Source organism: Caretta caretta, chromosome 1 (genome assembly GCF_965140235.1).
Source record: "Caretta caretta isolate rCarCar2 chromosome 1, rCarCar1.hap1, whole genome shotgun sequence".
NCBI classification, from domain to species: Eukaryota; Metazoa; Chordata; order Testudines; family Cheloniidae; genus Caretta; species Caretta caretta.
In genome coordinates, this window is record NC_134206.1 from 249,542,468 (window position 1) to 249,569,389 (window position 26,922).

At 43.0% G+C, this 26,922-nt stretch overlaps 1 protein-coding gene across 1 annotated transcript in view; it reads right to left on the reverse strand.

Moving 5' to 3' along the window:
- The window catches only part of TMEM178B (transmembrane protein 178B), a 351,973-nt gene that overhangs the window by 184,985 nt on the left and 140,066 nt on the right, over positions 1–26,922 (reverse strand). The window lies entirely within an intron of this gene.

Below are 26,922 nucleotides of genomic sequence, written 5' to 3' on the forward strand. Positions count from 1 at the left end.
GATACCACACAATCATTTTATAAAGATGAACATGGGGGTGTTTCCATATAGGGCCCTTCACTTGTACCAAGTCTTTTGTCCTTAACTCCTCCACCTCCTGTCTCCTTCCAAGCCCATGTAAGGTTAGGATGTACCTGGAACGTCTGACTGCACAGCAGGTATGTTCTAACAGAGCATAACTGGCTCATCATGAGACTCAGAGTTTAAAAGTTAGAGATAATTGTCCACATAGCAAAGTGGTGACCTAGCAGAGGAGGAGCACTGCGATGGGGTATACAAATTCCACACTGGGCAACACTGTATTAATGAGCTATTGTGGGCTCAGGCAGCCCTTTGACAGATGTCAGATTTAGAGGGAGTAGCCTAAAAGGGGCAGAGCACTACAGTTGGGGGCAGACCAGACCTCCAGTCCACAGCTCCTGGAGAAGGGTTGGTTGAAGGCAAGCACTCCGTAGAGGACTGTTGCCCAATGGACCCCTTCCAGGCAGGAAGGGAGGGCATGGTGCTGATCCACTTTTAATGGTACTATTCTTCCATATTAGCCTGTGAGCCCAATTGGGGCCACAGCCTACCACAAGCCCTCTGAAGAAATAGAGCCTTACCACACCTGTGAGACAACTGATCATTCTTTTTGTGTCTGGTGACAGCTCTGGAAGGGGCAGACTCTCCAGGGGTCAGCTAGAGGGTTGAGCCTCTTTCAAGTGGACTGATGTGGTGGAATGCCCAGATACCCCAGACCACAGGCTGGGTGAGTACAAGGCAAGGGACCTGGAGACATCCCCTAGTGGCGCACAAATGTCCTTTAATGTCTCTGGGATAGACTGAGTAATTACATGTTCAGCAATTAATGTAAAATTCAGCTGACCTGGTTTTCTGGTGGTTAGGGGTTTAGTGCTAAAGATTTATCTATCAATTTGTCTGTCTAAGGTGTTTGTAGAGCATTCATTACTGGAGTATCAAAATGCTAAATATAAACTAATACACAGTGGCCTCAGAAAGATACCCCCATGTTTCATATCTTTACCCTTAGCTAGTATTATCATTATTACTTACATATTAGTGTCACAAATGTACAAGTTAAAAACAGTCCCTGGCCCAAAGAGTTTACATTCTAACACCAACAAAAACACAACACTGGGCAAGAATTCAGGTGCAAGAGAGGGTGGACAAAACAATGATTATGGCTACTTTGGAGCTAAATGACAGGTCCACTAACTTATAGGAAATAGTAGATTCATAAACCTTTTTACCGGAGACGGATAATTTCCTTCAGCTCATGGTCTGTGTTTTTGGAGCCATACAACCTGTGATCTAGTCCTGGCTTTGGGTTATTATGGAAAAGTTGGAAGCCTTTCCATAGTTTGGGTTGTAATTAGGATCCTGCCAGGGTTTTACCAGAGTACTGTGTCCCATTTTGGGTGCCACACTTTAAGAAAGTAGACAACAAACTGGAAAGAGCTGAGAGGAGAGCAACAAAAATAATAAAAGGTTTAAAAAACCTTACCTATTAGGAAAGGTTAAAGAAACTTGATATATTTAGGTAAGACTATGAAGGTAAGACAAGACATAATCCCCTTAAACTGCAGAAAGGGAGATTTAGGTTAGATATTAGGAAAAGCTTTCTAACTATAAAGGTAGTTAAGCTCTGGAACAGGCTTCCAAGGGAGGATTTGGAAGCCCCATAACTGGAAATTTTTAAGAATAGGTTAGACAAATACCTGTCAGGGATGGGCTAGGTTTACTTATGTGACACAGACATGGCCAGGCAAGTATGTTACCTGTGTCTGATAATCTTCTTAATATTTCACCAAAGGGGCTCATGTGTTGTCTCTGCTGAAAGCTAAAATCTAGATGAATGTTGTGGTTATTATGAGATATTTGTACAGGAAATAGTTGAAGAGATATGTAAAATATTAGGTTGCAAAACTGTTGAAGTGAAACTTGTCACCTCAAGCGAAGTGAGGTTTCAGAGCTAACTCAGTCAACATTGAGACCAATGGACATCTGTGAGCCAGTACTTTGTTTACTGTCCAGTTAGAGACTTGGGCATTCACAGAGACAAACGAACCCCAGGAGAGTTCTCTGAAGAAAGACAAGGGGACCCCATGCTGTTGCACATGCCTCTCTGAGAGAGGACGGGGGAGCCTATCATTGCCACTCTAAGAGTGGGGTGGGACCAGGGCAATGGGATAGGGCCACGGGGACCCTGTGTTGCGGTGTGGGGGCCCTGGGTTACCTTAATCAAGTCCTGCTTAAAACGGCTAATTTTTAAATTCTTTTGCAAAGTTTTTAATGTTTCTTGGTGTTCCTCTCTCAGCCTAGTAAAACCATTATAGCACAACATTTCAAGCATAGTAAACTTTACTGACTACTGCAAAGCAGTCTCCCTGCTGTTTTTTAATCTATGTACAGCTCTTGAATACCACAGTGGTAAATGCCTTAAAAATGCCAGTGGATAGAACTGAGAAATTTGGACACTGGCTAGTGCAACCACAGGCAGTTTTCAAGGTCAGGGACAGTAAAATGTTTAACAAATTGCCATTATTTGAAAATCAAATACGATTCTGCGCTACTGAAGCTGATGTAAAAAAGATGCAGAAGATATTCTCTGACAGCCCCTATCATCATTAAAATCTTCCAGTGAACAAAGCAAAGATACTGGGCTAATGGATCGTTTGTATACCATGGATTTTCACTAATAGATTTTTTTCCCCCCTAGGACAATTTCAAAGTTACTAGAGAAGTATCAGTGTTGGTTTTCAGAAATTATTAGGTTAGGCAGAATGGCTCACTTCTTACATTTAATAGTTGGATGAACCTTTCCATCCCCTTTTTTTTTTTTTTTTTAAACTGTGTTTTTATTCACCTGAACACAAAAATAGCAATTAAATTTTTAAAAACACAAATAAAAAAACCCCAAAAAACTTGCAGTCAAGAAACCGTTAATATTGCTAAGTGACAACAATGTGTTGATCTACCACATAAAGCAAAGAAATTAAGTCCTCAAGCTGGGGGGGGGGGAAGCGATGATACTCCCTCACTAACCAAGCTTGCCTTCAGCCAACAAAATGAGACATCACTCACAGATTCTGCAGATGTTCAAAATATGATCATGAGTGTTCTGCTGGTCTCCTTCCTCAGGAGGTTTCAGATACACTCTTAGACAGGACTGGCTTAAGGCATAGGTGCAAAAGGTGTGTGTATAGAGTCCCTTCTTCCAGACTCATGATGAAATCAGAATCTCAGTTTTCATTAAAATAAAAAGTGTCTAGACCTCAAGGTTGTAAAGACTCATAGACTTGAAGGTCAGAAGGGACCATCGTGATCATCTCATCTGACCTCCTGCACGTTGCCTCACCCACTCCTGAAATAGACTCCTAACCTCTGGCTGAGTTACTGAAGTCCTCAAATCATAGTTTAAAGACTTCCAGTTACAGAGAATTCACCCTTTAAACTAATTTAAAACCTGCAAGTGACCCATGTCCCATGCCTCAGAGGAAGGCAAAAAAAAAAAAAGAAAAAGAAAAACCAGTAAAACCAGGGTCTCTGCCAATCTGACCTGGGGGAAAATTCCTTCCCAAACCCAAATATGGAGATCACTCAGACCCTGAGCATATGGGCAAAACCCACCAGGCAGATACCTGGGAAAGAATTCTCTGTAGTAACTCTGTAGATACTCCCCATCTAGCGTCCTGTCTCCGGCCCTTGAGGATTTTTGCTACTGGCAGTCACCGATGTGCCACATGCCATTGTAGGCAGTCTCATCATACCATCCCCTCCATAAACTTATCAAGCTCAGTCTTGATGCCAGTTAGGTTTTTGCCCACACTGCTCCCCTTGGAAGGTTGTTCCAGAACTTCACTCCTCTGATGGTTAGAAACCTTTGCCTAATTTCAATCTTAAACTTCTTAATGGCCAGTTTATAGCCATTTTGTTCTTGTGTCCACAATGGCGCTTAACTTAAACAACTCCTCTCTCTCCCTGGTATTTATCCCTGTCATGTATTTGTAGAGAGCAATCATATCTCCCTTCAGCCATCATCAGTTCAAGCCAAGCTCTTTGAGTCTCTTCTCATAATGTAGGTTTTCCATTCCTCTGACCATCCTAGCAGCCCTTCTCTACACCTGTTGCAGTTTGACTTCATCTTTCTTAAACATAGGAGACCAGAATTGCACAAAGTAAAGAAAAGCCTACTAGAAATGTGAAATGAGTGTAAGCAACTTAGTGGTGTCTGCCCAGTGGTGCAAGTAAGCCGGTACGGTCAGGTACGCCGTACCATTAGGATATTTATTGCCGGTATACTGTACCAGAAAGACACATTTTCAAGAATGAATTGTAGAGCCCTGCGCAGATACAAATTTATACCCGCAGATGCGAATACCCACAAATAGAAATTGGTATCGGCTGAACTGCAGGGCTCTCCTGGGAACCGCAGTGGCAAATGGAGCAAAACGTGGAGCTGCCGCTCCCAGGAGCCAGCACCCCGCGACAGCAGCTCCTCCAGCATAGCTGTACTGCCCACCCCCAGCCCTTCCACGCAGCTGTGTCTCCTGTCTGAGGTCTGTACAGCCCCACCAGAGGAGAGGGCTGGGGGCAGTACAACTGTGCCAGAGGAGCTGCTGGCTCGGGGCACTGGCTCCTGGGAGCAGCAGCCCCACGTTCTGCTCCTTTCAGCACTATGATTCCCAGGACAGCCCTGTGGTTTAGCGGATATCGATTTCTATCTACTGATATCTGCATCTGCAGGTCTAAATTTGTGTCTGCGCAGGTCTCTAGTCACGGAACATTTTTTGTGAGGGAGAGTGGGGTCGGAGAGTCGGTACTGTACTGGTAAGAGTTAAAATCTACTTGCACCACTGTGTCTGCCTGAGCCTGCAGGTAGCCTCCAGCAGAGGGAAAGCAGCACCCACTAGAGCCAGGGTGGAAGACATCTGGTCTCATCTCCTCCGCAACAGCAAATTCAGCTTTTGCTACTCAAGGATGGAGGAGAGGGGAGTCCCTGATGCTCCAATCACCTGTGCTCCTCTCCTTTGGCCTGTTGAAGCCCCAATTTTAAAAAGTGGTGGTATTCTCCCCATCTAACATCCACTCATAGCACCAAAATAAGATGTCACTCACAGAAGACAATGCAGACCTTGCCTGATATGCTTTGATCAGTAGTGGACTAGTTAACAATGTTGAAATTTAAATGATTGTAATTGGACATGTTAGTTAACATCCCACTGAGATGATCGAAGCAGTGCTCACCTTGAACTCCTCGAAGCAAAGGCATAGCCTGTGCACATCACAGGATGGATAGACCAACAGAGAGGTGGATGGACAGGACACAAACAAAGTTAAATACAAACTTCATGAAGTATTGAGAATGAAGTCCTGCTTTCCCAAGGGTGCCACTGTACCACTGGGATGAGAGTCAGATGCTGTATGCAAATCACAACAACCCAGACCACTGAGCTCAAGATGCAACAGACAGTTTAAAAAAAAAAGCACCCTGCATGGCTTAAAATAGCAATAATGCCCACCGGGTTGGGCATTTATTTCCTAGCAGTTAATGATTAGCTGGGCTAAAGGTCCTTTGCAACTCCTCTAAGCTAGTCATTAACTGCAGGGAAATTCCCTTCCTGGTGGTGGTTAATACTTAGGGGAGAGATTGTAACCATCCAGGGGAGTAAGGATCCTCTTTATCTTCCTGCGTAGCTCTTTGTGCTACATTCAGACTGGAAACAAGGCATACATTTTGAATGGTGAGAGTGATTAGCCATTGGAACAATTTACCAAGGATTGTGGTGAATTCTCCATCACTGAACATCTTAAAGTCAAGATTGGCTGTTTTTCTAAAAGATCTGCTCTAGAAAATTTGGGGGGGGGGTCTCGTGCGGGGGAGAATTCTCCGGCCTGTGCTATACAGAAGTTTAGACTACATGATCACAATGGTCCCTTCTGGCCTTGGAATCTATGAGTGATCTTCACGGGCCAATGCTCAGACCTATGGCAAGAGGCTGCGACACAGCCACATCCAGACTGTCTTGCCCAGGAGTGGGATTCCCAGAATCTGGGCTGGAAGGTGAGGGAGAGGGAGAAAATCATAAGGGAACCCTTCCCTCCCCTCCACAAAAGAATAAAAACAATGCAAATCCAATACTATAGCAGAGACACACAGTACATCCAGGTTTCTAGTGGAGGGATGTGTGTGGAGAATTTCAAGCACTGCATTCTGGACTGGGGAACTGGGCATCCCCCAATCTTCCAGTCAAGGTTGCAAAAAATCCTGACCTGACTGCCTGATGCAAAGGACTAAGCGTGGAACTTGGAGTCACAAACTCTTGAATTCTAATCCTGCCTCTGCCCCTGATTTGTTGTATGACCTTAGGCAAATAACCTAATCTGTGTGTGCCTCAGTTTCACCATCTGTAAAATGCGGTTAATCTTCCCTATCTCACAGTAGCGTTGTGAGAATTTTTTAATTAATGTTTGCAAAGTGCTTAGGGAACATAAAGCACTAAGTATTATTACTTCTTTCAAATGGAGCCATGGGGAAAAATTCACGCTGCTGGGGAAATTAGGTGTAAAATGGAATCAGGCAAATGGAAGTATCTGGGGTGGTCACCACATATGTATTTGTATTTTTCACTCTTTGGAAGGCAGCTTTCTCACTGGTAAAAGCCACCACTGCATTTGGGAAGGCTATGCTGTCTGTTTCCTCCAACACAATTTGCGGCTGAAGGGATTTTCACACTGTTACAACCTTTCTCCGGTGGAACACGGAAGCCAGCCGGAGTGTGCAAAGACAAAGCATTTGGAAAATCCAGCCAGAATGCTACAGGGGCAACAAAACAAGAATGAGTTTTGTGCTGTGCAAATGCCACACTCCCTGTGTGCTGGCAGCAAATGTCTGGCAAAGCAAAATAACCCGAAACAAACAAACAATCCACCCCACTCCAGCAACCTAGAGAGTTTTGTTCTGCATGTGCACGCAAACTGGGAGGGGTTCCCACTTGCACCCTCCCTTTCTTCCAGATACTCAGCAGGAGTCTGGGAGGAAGGACCATAGCTTTGGGAGGCTCTTAGCCTGTCTGAAAGGATCAACCGGTCAAGTGCATGCTTTCTGGGGCACTCACCTGATTTCTAGGCAGGTAAAAGAACCCACTCTTTCTCTATTTGGCTCATCTGCCTTTGCATTTTCTGGGATTGACTTTATGCCTCCTATGGCCTTTAAAGCCCAGCTGCCAAAGAGAATAAGAGAAGCATTTGGGCGGCTCCTGATGGAAAGCAGAATGCAGTCGCTTAAAATCACAAAACAGAAAACAAAAGCACAGGCTAGGAAGACAGGGAACGTGGTGACTGTAACAATAAACGGCCTCATCGAGGCAGAATCCAGTCTGCATATGATAAAGAATTAGCTTATCTCTGGACCACAAAAAGAGCTATGCCAGGGAGCCAAGGGGGCTTTAAGCCCTTCCTTCTCTGCCCTTCTTGAAGCAGGAGAGCAGAGGTGGAGAGTGACATCTGTATTTTCCCTTTTGTTGCAGTCCATTCCCCACTGGCATCCCTCCAGTGCATGGGTGCTGCAACCTAATCCCGGTTAATTAACTTCCATTGAAGGTTCAGTCTTATGTCAGCACTGTTATTCCCAAGGTAGGAAGAAGGAGGGGAAGGGCAGGCAGGGAGAGAAAGCAGCTGCTTGCAAAATGAGCCAGCCTAGGAGTTCCTCCCATTCCTGGCGGCACAGGACTGACCATCTGGAAAAGGGAGGGAGAGGAAGGGAAAAGGGAAAAAAGAGAAGGGTGACAGAGAGAAGATAGGTGCGGAAGGACAGAAGTACAATAGGGAGGAAGGGGGAGTGGGTGATGGGGCAAAGGCAGGAAAGGAGAAAGGAAAGAGGAAGAAAGGGGAGAGTAGGGCAGCTGGGTCCCAGATTGAATTGAGGGTGTGGCAATCCAAAAATCAGTTTAAGGGCATTTACTAACTAATATGCTCACAGAGCTTGCTCAGGGCAGATGAAAGGATTATTTAGAGAGAGGCAGTATGATCTGATTCTCCAAGAATGATCTCAAGGCTGGGAGGGAGGGACTCCTACATTTTAATCACGGCCAATGACTCACCGTGTGTTCTTGAGCAAGGCATTTAACTTTGGTGCCTCTGTTTCCCCCTCTGTGAAATGAGAACACTACTACTAACTGCACAGGGATGTTTATGAGGCCAGACATGATGCATGTTTATAAAGGGCTTCGAGGCCCTTGGCTTTAAAGTTGCTATAGCAACTGCAAAGTTCTCGCCTCAGCCAGTAAAGGAATCAATCCTGACCTGTACTGGACAGAAGTAGTTCAAATCATGCTGTCAAATAGCCGGGGAACCTCATTCACGAGGGCTGGCCTGTGACAAATGTTAATGCATGGCCTGGCTCACACACAGCACTGTGGAAAAGACTCATGGCTGCTCTCAGTTTGACCAGTAGTGCTTCAAAAGAGCAGGAAAGTTCAACAACAGGGGCACATACCCCCTCGTGCCCCACTGGCTTGAGAGCTCTGTCTACAGCTATGATAGGCATTGCTGCCCAGTGCTGCCAAGTGAGAAAACCCAGCATAGGAGCAGCAGTGGGACTGCTAGATAAAGTTGCTGCTTCAGGTACTGTTAAGTGAAATCAATGAATACCAGAAGCAGCGAGGAAGCTGAAGAGACGGAGGAAGTTAAGGCCAACTAAAGATGTCAGTCTGAAAGGGGCAGGAAAAGCTGGAATAAGCCAAGTCATCTTAAAGGGCCAGCAGCCTAATAGAGGAGAGAAGAACATGCAATGCCCCTTTAAAACACCCTTCCCCCCTTTTTGAGTTTTCCAAGCATACCAGAGATCCAGACGGTATTGCCTAACTCTTAGTGACCTAGTTGCTCAAGAAATATAGTACCAGAAGGAGGAGGATGGAAAGCAATCCATACATGTGAAAGGTTTCCTCCTCCTCATGCCAACTGTCTTAAATGTGGCACCGTCGCCTGGAGTATTCACGTTCCAACAATCACAAGGTGATACTGCAAAAAGAAAAGGAGGACTTGTGGCACCTTAGAGACTAACCAATTTATTTGAGCATAAACTTTCGTGAGCTACAGCTCACTCTTGGCTTTTGCTTTCTCCCTCACCTATCTAAACCATGTGGGAAATCAGCAAGGAAATCCCATGAGAAAGCAGTTTTATCACCCAGTTCCAGGGAAACCAAGAGGATGGCCTTTTGCGCACTGCTGAATCAGAAATACTGGGGGATGGGGATGGTACCTATCATCTCCAGTACATTATTACTGAACTGCACCAATTTTGCCTTCAGAAGCCAGAAATTCTTTGTTACTGTCTATAGAAGAGCTAGCACAGTGACATCTAGTGGAACTTGTGTGTGACTCCTACTAAAGAAAAGCAAAAAAGGAAAAATGACTTGAGGATAAAGAGATAAACATCAACATGGCAGCTTCAGTATCATCTGGCTGAGAATTAAAAATCTCCTTCCAGTCACTGCTTAGTGTCTTTAAAGTGTTATTTAAAGCAGTTTCAAACAATTCTCATGTCATGAGTGGGTTTTTCATATTATATATGAAATATAAATACACACATCCCAGATCTACAATCAAAAGCTGATGGGAGGAGGAATCGGTGGCATAGCCAACACACACACACACGCGCACACACACACACACACACACACACAGGTATCACGGTTCTCCGTATGATCTAGAGATCACATTGTCCAAGTAATGTAAAACAATCCTATACTATCTCCCACATTTTCAAAGCACAATATGTTTTGTTACAGGAATTCCTCCTTTGGTTCTCTCTTCTTTGTTTTTCATGTTGTGGGAGGAATCCGAGTCCCTGCTCTCGGCCGTATGCTCAAGGAATTTAAGAGAATTCCTATAGCACAGGAGTCATGTCACTGTGAAGCCAGGGGTAGGACAGAGGGGGGCTATAATGCAGGTCACTGTAGCCATTCTGGTTTCCACTGCAAGCCATAGATAACACCACAGGGGCTGCCATAATTTACAGCAGGTCCCAAGGCTGCCTAGGTTAGGCTGAGGGCTGTTTTAGGCCCCTGCAGCAGCCCACAATCCAGAAATGCAAAAATTATTTACATTTTTCTTTGTATCCCCTCCTCCTGAAGGCACAGCAGAGAATCTGACCTTTTATTTGTATGAATTACCATCTCAGAAATTATGTAGATATCGATAAAAACTGAACAGTGAGAACAGGGAGAAAAATATTTCAGATGGTTTTCCTGCAAAAATGAATACATTTCCCAGAAGAACTATAGGCTATCTGAGATGTTTGAGCAGTGCATAGTACAAAAACTCCAGATCAGATCTCCTTGTTACTGACCCAAGAGGTCAGTATTAGGGAGGGAAATCTGTACTAGTGTCAGACTTAGACAGAGGTACACTTCTTTCCCACTTCTACCCAGTGACTAATTCAGTTAGAATAAAGAGGACATTGAGTTTCTGTGCCTTCCACTAATAGGCTTTGTGGTTTTTCCCCCTGTGAAGGTTGAAAGTTATGGGCTGGAAAACACCTCAAGTAAATACGTCCTTTCATATTTAATAGGCACAAAGGAAAGTGCCTATTAAACAGAACAGACAGAGCCTCAAGGAAAGGATTAAATGAATTCATTATCTGTGTCCAATGGAGGCAGACAAAAGGCTGAACTGGATTTCTAATGAACTGGCCAGTGTGTGTGAAAGGCAAGGGTGTTGGTTTACTGGGAATAAAAGTAATTGTAACCTGTTATTAAAAGGGCTGTCAAGTATCTTAGACTCAAACTCTTATTTAACTTAAAAATAACTTGTGAGGAGTGCCCTATTATTCCTTCTCCCTCAATCTTCTTGATTATGAAGCTCCAGAGAGAGAGAAAGGATGGACAGGTGTGGAAGACAGGTTTTATCTGCATGCATTTGGGATGGTGGTCACATTAGTCATAAGTGGCAAAGCCATGGGCTCTGCAGATCATCCCTAACTCAAACAAATATAACCTTTCGACCACCACAAACCATCATATATGTTCTCTGTGTGCCACATATGCTGTAGAAAAACTATTTTTAAAATGTTTCAAAGAGTTTTGCAAACTGTTATTGGGACTGCATTGTTCATATCCTTCTGCCTGTAAAGCCAGGTGCCTTAGTTACCATGAACTCAGTTATACAGGGCTCAGAGGGAACCATTAATACTGCAAAAAATGACCTAAAATAGCTTTCTTATACCTAAAAATATCATAATCTTAGACTCTTATCTCAGGTCCATTTAAGAGCTAGAGGCAAGTGCTGATCCCATTGGGAAGCCAGGGATCTTCTCTTCCCAATGGTATAAAACTCCGGTCTCTAGCCCTGAAGAACCACATACTTAGTTTTATGTCTAGAAAAGCCATTACTGGCTGAGGACTGGACCTTCTCCATCCTGGGCTTTGGACATTAGTAACTTGGGAGGGGAAAATCCCACATTTGCAGGAAAAGAGGAAATATTACTCTGGCAGGATGATGTTTTATCTATTTAGTGTCAGCTTTTTCAAGATGTACAGGGGGAGATAACATGCATCCGACGAAGTGGGTATTCACCCACGAAAGCTTATGCTCCAATACGTCTGTTAGTCTATAAGGTGCCACAGGACTCTTTGCTGCTTTTACAGACCCAGACTAACATGGCTACTCTTCTGATACTTGAGGGGGAGAAATGTTAGAATAAGTCACGCAAAAGCAAATTAGTGGGCAGAGGCCAGGTGAAGTACTTGTTAAATGTATTGCATCACTCTGCAGTTTAATATTAGCTCTATCAGCAAGCACGCCTTACTAGTTAAAAAAACATCAACCTCGTGTACAGGGGAAGTGAAGACAACTGTAAATATATGTCTATATCTATAGATATAGATATATTTCAGAAGTTAGGAATTGTAGAAAATGAGAAGGGAAGCCAAGAGAGTCAGGAGAAATCTATGGCCAGCAGAGTTAAGAACACTAAGAAGGAGGTTTTTTAAAATATATTAGGAACAAAAAAGAATCCTGACAGTGGTATTGGTCCATTCTAGATGGAAACAGTAGAACTATGAATAATAATGCAGAAAAGGCAGAAGTGTTCAATAATTCAGTTTTGTATTTGGGGAAAAAAACAGATGATGTAGTCTCACCATATGGTGATAACACTCTTTCCATTCCACTAGTATCTCTGGAGGATGTTAAACAGAAGCCACTATAATCAGACATTTTTAAATCAGCAGTTGCAGATAATTTGCATCCAAGAGTTTTAAAAAAGCTGGCTGAGGAGCTCTCTGGACTGTTAATGTTGATTTTCAATAAGTGTTGGAGTACTGGGAAAGTTCCAGAAGACTGGAAGAAAGCTAATGTACCAATTTTTAAAAGGGTAAATGGGTAGTTATAGGCCTGTTAGTATGACACTGATCCCAAGCAAGATAATGGAGCAGCAGATATGGGACTTGATTAATAAAGAATTAAAGAAGAGTAATGTAACTAATGGAAATCAACATGGGTTTATGGAAAACAGACCCTGTCAAACTAATGTGATTGTATACATTTTATGAGATTACAAGTTTGGCTGATAACAGTAACAGTGTTGACATAATATACTTAGACTTCTGTAAGGCATTTGACTTGGAATTGCCTGGCGTGATAAAAAACTAGAATTATGTAAAATTAACATGGAACACACTAAATGGATTAAAAACTAGCAAGCTGATGGGGCTCAAAATGTAACTGTAAATGGGGAATCGTCATTGAGCGGATGTATCTTCAGTGAGGTCCTGCAGGGATTGATTATTGGCCGTACATTCTGTAACATTATCATCAATAACATTGAAGAAAATATAAAACCATCACAGATAAAGTTTGTAGATGACACAAACACTGTGGGAGTAGTAAATAACGAAGAGGACAGGTTACTGATTCTGAGCAATCTGGATCGCTTGGTCAACTGGGCACAAGCAAACAATACATGTTGTTAATATGGCTAAATGTAAGTATCTAAGACCAAAGGTCCATCTAGCCCATTATCCTGTCCCCAAGAATGGCCTGTGTCAGAGGTTCAGGTGGAGTGTACAGAACAGGGCAGTTAGAGTGAACTACCCCTATCTTTCCCTTCCCCATCCCAAGCTTCCGGCAGTCAGACCATTAGGGTCACCCCACGCATAGGGTTGCATCCCTGACCATCTTGGCCAATAGCCATTGATGGATCTATCCTCCATTAACTTATCTAGTTCTTTTTTGAACCCATTTATAGTTTTGGCCTTCACAACATCCCATGGCAATGAGTTCCACAGGTTAATTGTGCATTGTGTTAAAAACTACTTCCTCTTGCTTGTATTAAACTTGCTGCCAATTAATTTTCCCATGTGACCTATGGTTTATCTATTGTAGGAAAGGGTAAATAACACTGCTCTATTCACTTATTACACACTATTCATGATTTTATAGACCTCTATCATATACCCCCTCAGTCATCTCTTTTTTAAGATCAACAGCCCTAATATTTTTAGTCTCTCTTCATATGGTAGCTGTTCAATACCCCGATCATCTTTGTTTCCCTTCTTTGAAGCTTTTCCAATTCCACTATGCCCATTTGGAGATGGGGCGACCAAAACTGGATGGTATTCAAGGTGGGCACACCATGGGTTTATATAGTGGCATGATGATATTTTCTGTTTTATTTTTTATCCCTTTTCTAATTGTTCCTAACATTCGGTTAGCCTTTTTGACCACTGCTGCGCATTAATCAGAAGTTTTCATTAATTCACATGGTGAATGTCAAATCTCATTTCTGAGTGGTAACAGCTAATTTAGAACCCATCCTTCCATATGTGTAGTTGGTATTATTTTTTCCAATGTGCATTACTTTGCGCTTTTCACTGTAGCATTTCATCTGCCATTCTGTTGCTGCCCTGGCACCCAGTTTTGTGAGATCCCTTTGTAACTCTTCACAGTCAGCTTCGGTATTACCTATCCTCAATAATTTTGTATCATCTGCAAACTTTGCCACTTCACTGTTCACTCCTTTTTCCAGATCATTAATGAATATGTTGAACAGCACAGATCTCAGTACAGATCCTTGGAGGATCTGCCGTTTACCTCTTTGCACTGGTGAAAACTGACCATGTATTCCTACCATTTGTTTCCTAACGTTTAATCAGTTACTGATCCATGAGATCTTCCCTCTTACCCCATGACTACTTGGTTTCTTTAAGAGCCTTTGGTAAGGGACCTTGTCAAAGGCTTTCTGAAAATCCAAGTACACTATATCAACTGATTCATGCTTATTCACATTCTTGTTGACATCCTCAAAAGAATTCTCATGGACTGGGGAGGCATAACTTCCCTTTACAAAAGCCATGTTGGCTCTTCCCCAACAAATCAAGTTTATCTAGGTGTCTGATAATTGTGTTCTTTGCTATAGTTTCTACCAGTTTGACCGCTAGTGAAGTTAGGCTCATTCAATTGCCAGAATCACCTTTGGAACCCTTTTAAAAAGTCAACATTACAATTGCTACCTTCCAGTCATCTGATACAAAGGCTTATTTCAGCAACAGATTACATACTACAATTAGTAGTTCTGCAATTTCATATTTGAGTTCCTTCAGAATTCTTGGGTGAATACCATCTGGTCCTGGTGACATTCTTTTTTAATTGATCAGTTTGTTCTAAAGCCGCTTCTACTGACACATCAGTATGGGACAGTGCTTCAGATTTGTCATTCAAAAAAAGATAGCTCTGATGTGGGTATCTCCCCCACATCCTCTGGAGTGAAGACCAATGCAAAGAATTAATTTCGCTTCTCTGCAATGGCCTTGACTTCCTTGAATGCTCCTTTAATACATTGGTTGTCTAGTGGCCTCATTGCCTGTTTGGCAGGTTTCCTGCTTCTGATGTACTTAAAAAAAATTCTTACAGCTAGTTTTTGCATCTTTACCAAGTTGCTTCTCAAATTCTTTATTGGCCTGCCTTATCATACCTTTACATTTGCCAGAATTTGTGAGCCTTGTTATTATCCAAGCTAGGGCTTGACTTCAAAAGGATGCCTTTTTGCCTCTAACGGCCTCCATTATTCAGCTGTTTAGCCACGGTGGCATTCTTTTGCTTCTCACATTTTCTTCTCAGATTTGAGGCATACATTTAGTTTAAGCCTCTATTACAGTGTTTTTAAGTAGTCCCCTTGCTGCTTGTAGGCATTTACCTCTTGTGACAGCTCCTTTTAATATCCACCTAACAAGCATGCTCATTCTTGTACAGTTCCCCTTTTTAAAGTTAAATGTTACTGGGGTGAGTTTTTTGTTTGTTTGTTTTTTGGAATTATCCCCTGCCCACCCAAGAAGGATTTTAAATGTAATTTCATTATGGCCACTATTACCGAGCAGTTCAGCTACAGTTACCTCTTGGACCAGATCCTATGCTCCACTTAGGACTAAATCAAAAATAGCCTCTCCTCTTGTGGGTTCCAAGACTAGGTGCTCCAAGAAGCCGTCATTTATGGTGTCTAGAAATTTTATCTTAGCATCATGCCCTGAGTTGACATTTACCTAATCAACATGAGGATAGTTGAAATCACCCATTACTACTGCACATTCTGCATTTTTAGCCTCTCTAACTTCCCTTAGCATTTCACTGTCACTGTCACCATCCTGCTCAGGTGGTTGGTAGTATATTCCTACTGTTATACTCTTTTTATTCAAGCATGGGGATTTCTATCCGCAGAGATTCTATGGTATATTTTGGTTCATGTAAGATATTTACCTTATATGATTCTATGCTTTACCATATAGTGCCACTCCTTCGCCAGCACAACCTATTCTGTCACTCCTTTATATTTTATACCCTGATATTACATAATCAATTGATTATATCATTCCACCAAGTTTCCATGATGCCTATTATATCAATATCCTCATTTATTGCCAGGCAATGTATTTCGCCCTTCTTAGTATTTAGACTTCTAGCATTTGTATAGAAGTATTTGTACATTTTGTCAATATTCAATTACTTCCTTTCATGTGCTATATTTAGCTGGGACTCTCTTTCATTTGACTGTTCCTCACTAGCTTCTACCTGTACTTAACCAACTTCTTTCCTATCCCCTTTACTAGGATATTCAGCTCCCCCTTTAATAAATTCATCCCTAAGGAACATTTCCAACCGAACCAAGTGCTCCTCTGCACCAGTCGGCTTCACCCTAGAACAAAGAATGTAGGCCATACATACAAGTTGGGGGACTCTATGCTAAGAAGCGGTGCCTCTGAAAAAGATTTGGGGGGTCATGGTGGATAATCAGCTGAACAGGAGCCCCCAGTGTGGTGCTGCGGCCAAAAGAGCTAATCCCATCCTGGTTTGCATAAACAGGGGAATCTCGAGTAGGAATATTTTACCTCTGTATTTGGCACTGGTGTAATCACTGCTGGAATATTGTGTTCAATTCTGGTGCCCACAATTCAAGAAGGATGTTGATAAATTGGAGAGGGTTCAGATAAGAGACACAAGAATGATTAAAGGATTCAGAACATACCTTATAGTGATAGACATAAGGAGTCTCAATCTATTTAGTTTAACAAACAGAAGGTTAAGGGGTGACTTGATTACAATCTGTAAGTATGTACATGGGAACAAATATTTACTAATGGGCTCGTCGATCTAGCAGAGAAAAGTATAACACTATCCAATGACTGGAAGTTGAAGCTAGACACATTCAGACTGGAAATACAGTGTACATTTTAACGGTAAGAGTAACTAACCATTGGAACAATTTAACAAGGGTCATGGTGTATTCTCCACCACTGATTGGATGGTTTTCTAAAAAAATCTGCTCTAGGAATTATTTTGTGGAAGTGCTACAGACTGTATTAAACAGGTGGTCAGACCAGATGATCACAATTGTCCCTTCTGGCTTTGAAATCTATATTGGGGGTGTGTATGTTTAATTCACTATTGTTGCCAAGAAATGTTCCAAGAGTAATAGTCTCTGCTTATGTAGGACCTGCACTGTGTTACTTTGTGCTGCTTCATAACCAGAAGAGGTAACATCAGTTAATTAAAAGAAAAACCCATTCCCAGAGCTGTGCGAGCATTATCGAACATGCAGGTGCTTAGACAAGGAAGTAAATGGGAAAAACCAGGTTAATTAAAAATCCATGGGATACATGAAGTGGGGAAGAGACTCTAAATTATGTTTATCTAATGGCAAAAGATGAAAATATTAAGGAAAGGGATTCTATTTCCATCCTTTTAAGAGGGTCTCACAAAGAAGAAAAGCATAAAATACCAAAAATTAAAACCAACGGGCTAGAATTTAATCTTAGTTAAGATGGTCATCCAGGGTAACTCCATTAACTTCAGTTGGTTTACTTCACATTTGCAGTAGTAAAGATGCCCCAATACCCCTCTAAATTTAAAAATACCCAGATTTCACCAGCAATCACAAATCCAGTACTCAGATTCTCTCTCTCTCCAGTGGTAGTCTGCTGTCAAGCTCTAGTCAAACTTGCATAGTATATTTTAGACTCTTTCTGCCATTGCAGATTATGCTAATGTGGATGAGAATAATTTTGAGGAATAAGACAGAAAACTAACAGTGGAATTAAATGGACTCTCATTTTTGTATTTTTAAAGTCTCCACTGTTGATAGCCACCATTGAGACATTGGAAAACAACATTTTGACTCCATTGTTTTTTGCCCTTTACTGTTTGGAAAACGCTGAATTTTCTCCCTGCACTTGTGAAGCTACAAAAGCCAATGTGGCCCCATTTTGTTTTCTCCAGTGTCCATGCACCAGTGTCTACCAGATCTGTCCATCTGTTTCTTGGCCTTTCTAAAGTGCCTGTCATAGTATCTCAGCAGTTCACAGATCACAGAAATCCATTCAGAAGGGACAATCTGTAATTAAGCACTGACTTCTGCCTTAAAACTTGCAAATGGGTTTTTCCATTACTTCACATGTTTTGGAGAAGGTTTTGGCAGAGATGAGTCTTGCAGTGTGATATGAAAATAGGAAGGCTTGAATGCTTTCTAGCTTCCCACAGGAGGGTGTTACAGTGCCTTTGCCATTGGGTTTTTCCCCCACTGTTGAGGAAACTCTACCTATGGCTCTCCCATGTTTATACCTGGGCTCTGTCAGTTGCACTATGTTAGACAGCTGCTGTGGTAAGTCTTGGAGAAGAGGCAATCTTTGATCTAAGTTGGCCTACCCTTTCAGTGTCAGACATAGGCTACCCATCAGCTATTCCATTAGGCTCTTAAAGTAGTATATGCATTGTAAATCAGGAGTAGAATCTTGAAGTGGATTTAGTTCTGGGAATTGTGGGTTGTTGTTTTCTTGTTGTTGTTAATTACTGCAATACAACCAGCTGCGGGAGGACAAGAGAATTAACACGGTTTCTGTACAGGTCCGTGTAACAGGGTAGCACTCGCTTCTCGCACTCAGCCAGGGGAAGCTTGCATGTGCCTGTACTCTCTTAGTCTGTGGTGACCTCTGTTGGTGGTTTCTCAGGCAGTTTTCAGTAACTCAGTCCTCTGGCTGAGACACACACACAGTCTGTATGTGAAACAAACCAGACCCCTTCTGAGGTATACAGTCCGCCAGGGGCCCATCCCAGTACCCTTCCTTTGGTATCTCTGTGGCCCTCACCAGGCTCAGTCTTTAAATAGTCCTGGCCCTGATATGGGGTCATACCCACAGGGCTTCCTCCCTGGAGACACTGTCTTCCTGCAGCCCTCCCTGGGCTCATTCCCACAGCCCCTTCTTGGCTAGCCTTTAAATAGTCTCTCGACCCTGGTATAGGGCCGTGCCCCCAGGACTTCCTCCCTGTAGACTCATCACCCTTTCTGTGCCTTTCTGGCCCCAGCTGTTCTTCTATCTTCAATCCCAGCAGCCAGCCACCCTCTCACTTCCCCAGACCCTGCCAGCAACCGATCTGTCCATGGTCCTGCTGCTCCTTCAGCCAGACAGCCAGGAACATAGTCCTCACTCCTCCAACAACTGACTGTCTCTAGCGCTACAGCTACTTTTATATGGCCCTCCTGGGCCCTGATTGGCTGCTTCCTGCAGCCTCTCTCCAATTGGCTGCTTCCCCCGCAGCCACTCTAGGCAGCCTGGAGGACTTCTCTACTGCTCTTTTCTGAAACCACCAGCCGGAGGCCTCTGGACCTAGCCCACCCCATCACAATCCAACAAAAATGGTTTTTAAAAACAATATTATGGAGATGGAATTTTTGAAAGTAAAAATAGATATTACGAGCCAAACTGTGCTCTCCAAGGCATGCCTCCAGTTCTCACTGAAATCCAAGGAAGCAGCATTCATGTAACTGAAGGCAGAGTTTGGCAGTTAGAATTTAGAGGCAGTTCTACATCAGAACATAACTCATTGAACATTAAGCCTAGAACAATTGACATTGCCTTCTTAAACATTTTAAAGTAACTATTTAAGTAACCCTAAGATTGGGACATAAAACTAAAAAAATCTGGGAAATATTTTAAAGTGATTTAATATTGGAGAGATATGCCAATTTGATTACCTCTAGCTACAGACCAGTACAACATAGGCAATGACTCCCCAAGCTCAACCCACACAACCCCCCAATATGTTGTAAACCTGATGTGGGGGAACCCCTCTAGTTCTGCATCTATGGTACTTATATGGCCCGCACTATCATAGGATCTGAGCACCTCCCAATCTCTAGTGTCTTCATCCTTGCAAGACTGCTGTCAGATTGGGAAGTATTATCATCCCAATTTTATAGATAGAGAATGGAGGAAGTGAGAAACACAGGGCACGTTTACACTGCAGCTGGAGGTGTATGGCCAAAGGAAGCAACTCTATGCTTCCTCCCATTGCAAACTTCAGTATAGGGGGACACATTGGGGAAATGAGGGTGCATGCTGGGACTGGAAAGGGGAGTGGCTGCAGCACTGGAGGATTATACAGCCCTGGGGAGTTTACAATAAATTGGAGAAGCTCCCAGGGCTCCTCTCATTTATGCTGGGGTGCAAGTCACCTTTGCCTCCTCCTCATCCTGGGCTGAGCCTTTTGTACTGCACCTCTCAGTGTTACTGACTTCACTGGGAGCTGGAGCTGGCCCCTAATCCTGTACTGCATTGTTATCGCAGCAGCAAACACACTGATTGCAGATTGTTGCAATGGCTACAGTGGGGAAGCATACGTTACTGCCTACAGAGGATGTTAATGAGTGCAGTGGGGAGATGGATTGCAAGGGAGCATGAGAACATAATAAAATTTTGTCTGGAGAAGTCCCTAAACCCTCCCCAGGTGTCAGTGTTGAAGGAAGCCGTTCAAAGACATGAGACCAAGCTCCTAAACCTCAGTCTTGCTGTGCAGATACGGAGGACGTGATGCGCAGTGTATAGACCTTTGGGGTTTGTTAGTAGATATGTGTTCTCTCTCAACCATGTAACTACTGCCAAGTGTTTTAGGTATATGTCCAGACAGAATGTACCTACTATGTTGCCAAACATCCCATGTATGTCCCTTTGGAATAGAATAGCTGTGTGGTTGATCCCAGGAATGACACAACATTAATTTCAATGGAATGTTAACTGAATGATGGCAGCCCAGCTAGGGTAGTGGAGAACCAGAAATAAAGGAGGTAATACTGGTCTCAGGGTACAAGGGGTAAGAGGGGTACCAGAGGGAGAGACATTGGACCAGAACACAGATGCCTTTCTTTAGCACATTCTAATCAGAAGCTTGAGTGGGGGGCAGAGCAGGTTCTTAACTGGCTCTCCAACAGGCAAATTCTGAATCACATTCATTACCGAATCAGATAAACAGGAAGAAATAAACTCCTCTCATTTTCTATTTCTACGTCTTTCACTCCCCCTTCCTTTCTCTCACAATTTGATTCTTCATCCTTCTCCCGCTCTACCATTTTTCACTGCCTTTCTCTGTTTATTTCCAGTTTCTGCCTCCGATACTCTCTGTTTCTCTCTTTTTTCTTGTCTTGTCCTTTGTGTCCTCTTTCTCCCTATCTCACTCCTCACAGCTGCAGGCTTCTCCTCTATCCTTTTCTGTCCTTCGCCTCCCTTATCTCTACCCACCCTTCACTGACATAGCAAGACAAGTCTATTCCTTTCTCACTCTTTCTGTGGCTCTGCCAGGAGACAGAGTGTTAAAAATGAAGGATGTAAGTAATTATTTTGAGTGAAACCCTGACAGACTAAATTAAGAGAGCAACATGGGCTGCTCTTGGCAGGTGCGTCTCATAGGTGGGAGCCTGCTACCCTTGTGCAGTAATATGCTGAGCGACCTTGCCCTAGGGAGATCCTGCCACCCTTTCATAATATTTCATGTATTTCTTTAATGCCACAAGAAGTAAACTAATCCATCTCATTAGAAAGCAGGGTCTTTATGGTGTTCCGGAAATTCTCCTTTGACGCAAAAGGCAAGAATTTTGTTTCTGTTTCATGTGGTTTCTTGCTTTGCATTATTAATAGCACTTGGCACTTCTCAGTTGTTAACTAACTAATCCTTGCAACCCCCCCTGCGAGGTAAAGTAGTATTATTATCTCAAGTTTAAAGATGAAGAAACTCAGAAATTAAGTGATTTGGCTAAGGCCACAGAAAGAACTGGGATTAGAACTCAGGAGTGCTTTGGGCTCCCAAGGCCACTAGTCAGTCAGTCTAAGTCTCTCTGTAACAGGGTGGTTTTGCATCATCCAGTTAGCAGGCACTGGAAGCCTACAGGGAGCCCTGGTTAATTCCTGATCACTCACTGGGGAAGAGGTAGCTTTTTAAACTCCACCCTGGATATAAGGAAAGTAGGAGCAGCCCTCTGGCAGAAGGAGCTAAATTCTATGACAGACAGGTCGTGAGTTAAGAAGCCTAGAAGCAACCAAATCTTAATTAGAAGACTCAGACTTGAATTTATGTTGTATTAGTCTGAGTTACTTTGATAATAGAGCCAAATCCAAGGATGAGGGTAAAATTTTGAACTTATGCAAGGTGTGTGTAGCCTTTGTTTGGCACAGTATCAGGACTCCAGTGTCTTATATTCTCCCATTACAACTTGCTGGAAAGTACTAGAATACTTCAGTGCTGAGGCTCTTTTGAAGTGCAATCAGGAAAGAGACTATGTAAAAATGGGTACCTTCTAACTCAACATAGCATTTATTAGGGCTGGTCAAAATTTTTCAAATTTTTTTTTAAACAGGAAATTGGGTTTTTGACTAAACAAAAATGTATGTGGGAAATGGCTGCTTTCCTTGAAGATTTTTAATCAGAAAACCAAAAACTGAATTTTTCAATCATCATCTGAAATATTACAGTTTTCATTCCACAATTATATAGTTTGGAGGAGGTGGTGGTTTGTTTTTTAAACGAAAAGTCAAAATCTTCCACTGAAAATGTCAATGAAAATGTAATTGTTTTCTTTTTTGCCAAAATTTTCCCGGGGCGGCAGGGGGGATATTTTCTGATTACTTCTATAATGCATATTTGGAGCATAACTTGTTACATGCATATAGGAATCTACAGACCCAGATTTTTAAAAGCACTTAGGCATGCTGCACTCAGCGTTGCTGGGAAAATCAAGGCACAAGGACCTGGTATCACATTTTCATGAACAATGGTTCTCTAAAATTGAGGATAATACTACTTCCCCTTCCCTGAGAAGGGGCTTGTAAAGATACTATGGTAATGGGTGCCATATAAGTACCAAAGATATACAGAACTAGGGGGGTTTCCCCGCAAATCAAGTTCCAGGACACTGGGGTGTTGTATGTGGGGAATTTATAGAGTTACGGTCTACTATGCTATACTTGTTCTGTGTCTAAAGATATTTAATTTGGCATATTTCTCTAACACTAAATCACTTAAAACATTTCCCATAATTTTAATGTTCCAATTTTAAGGTTACTTAAATAGTAATATGTGATCTCAGTCAATGGTGATAACGCATGTTAATGTGGAGCATCACACACAAACATAACCCAAACTGGGAATTCTGAAAGCTGGAACAGGACAGTTTTCCTCTCCTCATACATTAATTGATAATTGTTTTCTTTTTCTTCTCCTTGTTAGTTTAGTGCTAGTGAAAGTTGGCAGATGTAAAGCCCTGGAGATAGAAGTCTTAATTATCCACAAAATAGGTACAGCATCGTCAGTAGCAACAAACACTTTCTTTCCCACACACACACCACCCTGTCAATATACCTTACTGAAGGGACCACTTACACAGCCAAGAGAGTACTTTAATCTCCATGTCTATTCAGTACTCTTGGTCTGCCTGCTGTGATTGCCAAAAAAGGTTTGTGCAATGGACATCTCTCCACTCTGAACTAGATTCACACCAGCAAATTATTTCAGAGGCCATCAAACAGGGCTCAGATTATAAGGGATTTCTGTTACTACTGATCTGATCCCTGCTGGAATTTAGAGGAGGCAGGCTCAGTATCCAATTGCCAAACCTGTGAGTGATCTAGTCTCCTACTCCGCACATTCAATTTCTAACCTGACTGGGATTTATCACTGATTTTTTTCCCTGGTCTATAATGCACGTGTAGGTACAAAAAAAGGTCACAGTTCTACTATTCTGATGGACACCTTTAGAGATAAATTGAAGGATTATCAGCAGCCAGTTGACTAGGTCCCCCAGAGTGAATTTTCCAAGTAACATGCATTAGCAAACATCCTCCTAAGAGCTGCACTGGGTGTACACACAGAATGGGAGGCAGTTAAAGGCCATTTGCTTCTCATGTGACCACTAAACATATCCGGTTCAAAGTAAAGATAGCACCCTGCTAAACCTAACACTGCCACACTCCTCCACTCACTCTTCCCTCTCATTTGTAAGGAACTGCTGACATTCACCAACAGTACTTTAGCTTTGGCTGAGAAACCCCAGCAGGAAGTATTAAAGTCACAGTGGGAGGAATCCCAGCTCTGTGCTCAAAACAAAATATCTACTCTGTAAGGAAAAGGGCACGTCGTATAAAAATGAAGGGGAGAGAGTGACTGCACCATAAGGTGCAGACATTCGCCATCCATGAGTGTTTGGGTCAAGGGGGAAGGTCCCTGCTCTACAGGGCTCATGTTAGAAATACAAAGGGTAATCATTCCCATCCATAAAATGTTGGAAATACAAACAAACTCCCTGGTGTCTATTAGAGAATCTAATCAGAGTGATCAAGCAAGTGTGCTGGATAAGATCTAGTCAAGTACTGAGCCAGACATGGATACAATCAATTCTGGAGAAGTACTGGATTTAGTTTAGCAAAACCCACTGAACCCTTTCCTAATGGTATCTGCACCTGCAAACAGAATAGAGTGCATCAGGCAAACATTACTGTCTCGTTGCATTCTGATACTCCTGTTTCCTATTAAAAGTGTGTGGGCATGTGCACATGCATGTACATTTGTAATGATAGTGAAATTGTCAGGCTGAAACTGGAGTCCCCTATTTAGTCACATAACAAAGACAGCTTTGTGCTGCAACTGTGACCAGGTGGGAGCTTTCCTAATAGCTAGAAAATGACAATTTTTGACATCTCTTCTGAGACTGCCAGTTGGTGTTCATTGTGTTGGTGGTTTGTGAGAAGTGGTTAGCTGTCCAGTGGAAACAGGCCCATGATCACCAGTCTTTTTACACACAGGCCACTAAGCAGCATTCTGCTAGCAAATGGTAACTACCTTCAGTCACTACTGACCTGGGCTGGATTCAAGCCAGAAGCCTAGAGAGGCTACAAGCCAGATTCATCTCTGAGCTGGTGTAGTTGCTGGCACAGAGGCAGTTTGCACCTCTTCAGGGGCTGCAAGGCCAGTATGGCCTCCCATATAGACAAATTGTGCCCCTGCTTCAGTGACCCTTACAAGTTTTTACAGAAGTGCAGGATTGTCAGGACACAGATCCACCCCAGCCACACCTCCTCCAGTCCATCTGCACTCCACTGCAAAACACATGGAGCTATTGCAGAGGTGGTAAAGAGTTGGCTGAATCGGCTCTAAATCTGAGTGCAGGTGTCTCTGTGCCGGGGTATTTTCCAGGGGGACTTGAATCTGCCCTTTGGCCCCTTTGCACTGGTCAAGTTGGTATAAAGGGGCCACAGATCAACAATTATTCAAGCACTATAGGCCTGATCCAGATCTCATTAACTTTACTCGTACACCAGTGCTCCACTGATTCCATGGAGTTAATCCTAGATTACATCAGTGAGAGATCAAGGTCAGGCTTGCATGTCATATTACTAATTGCATGAACTATCCAGTCCCCTGGAGTTCCACAGTACTCAAATGAAACAATGGTAGTCTTGGAAATAGTCGAATAATTTAGCCTTGATTTGCATTTTATCCCACCCATAGGTCCACTGGAAAAGATAACAGGTATTTTTGGCTTGGCACAAGCAATAATGTGTGTACAGGCAGATATTAGCAATATGAAAAATGCCTCCCAGTCCAAACAAAGCCTACTGGAGAGAGATGCCATCTCATTTCCTTTCACTAGAAGATTCAATACCCACAGAGTTTTTGCTTCTAAGATAAATTTCTCTTCAGTCTACCACATAAGATATCCCTGCACCCAGGGCCGGCTCTACGTTTTTTGCAGCCCCAAGCTCAGGTGGGGCTGGGGCTCACAAGCGGCGCAGGAAGCGGAGGGAGGGAGCTCAGCATCCCGGGTCTGGGGCTTCCCCTTCCCGCTGTGGCCAGGGGCACGGCACCCTTGCCCCATCTAAGTGGCGCAGCTCCGAGAGCACAACTGCCCAGGAAAAGAAGGACAGCCTGAATGCCACCCCTGGAAATGTGCCACCCCAAGTACGTGCTTGCTTTGCTGGTGCCTAGAGCCGGTCCTGCCTACACCAACCTATAGCAAAAGGAAAGGAAGCTCCTAGTAATGAAACAACACTGGTACCACAAGGCTGTAGATGAGTAGTGACTAAAGACCAAAACCAATACAATGGTAAGCTCAGAGCTAAACAGTGCCTTGCTGCACAGAATGACCTTGGTGGGACTCATGTCCCTCACACTGGTGGAGCTCAAGGGCACCAAGAACATGATATAATTGGGAAGGGAGGTTGCAGCTCCTGTGAATTAATTCATTGAGCTTTGGCTTCCTCCAGTGGGGATTTCACCCTCCCATCTGGATGCAAGATGCTACAGTGGCAGCTGCACTAGGTGTAAGGTATGGGAGAAAAACAGTCTGAATAAGCTGCGATTTTCATGTGGATCTGCCTTCATGTTGGGCTGGCCTGTGAGAACCCATAGTCACATGCTTGTAGGATGGGGAAATGAATCTTAACAAAAAAAGATCAAGGGCAAAAGCCACTGAAGAAGGCTTTGGTGTTATAATGAAACATGCATGAAAGTGCTCAAAAGTTGCTAGGCAACAGTGCCCTGCCCTCAAGATCACTGAGCTGCCAATGAGATTTCGTTCCATCATAATGCTTCTGTCTAGCATTTCACTGGACAAGAATGATATTGTGAGAATAGAGTTCAGTGAAAACTAATCCAAAATGGTCCCTGCTGCTCTTAAGAACGCTTCGGAGCTCCCCTCACTTGTGCAACTGAACAAAGATCTGTGGATGAGACTGTAAACTTTCTAATTCATCTCCAGACACTTTGCAACTAGGACTCCAAACACGTAGTGTACAAGTAGTCTGAGTGTTTAAACCAAGTCTCCTTAAGAAGCCCCTTATTACAAATTAATCCCTTGAGCACTCCCTGGCCAGGAGCTATTGCTTCTCATTGCTCATGAATTCTTCATTAGTTTTTAATGCAAGAGGAAATTCTGCCTCCTGGCAAGAAAGGGTTAACAAAAGCTCCAATAATTAAATTAGCAGCAATCAGCTAAGGGATCCCCAGTGCAAAGTCTGGTAAATATCAGTTCTACTTCTCCTCCAGGATAATGCGCCGAGAAAACATCTGAAAGTTCCCTGCAGGACCGCAGCTAAGTCACAAATGTTACTT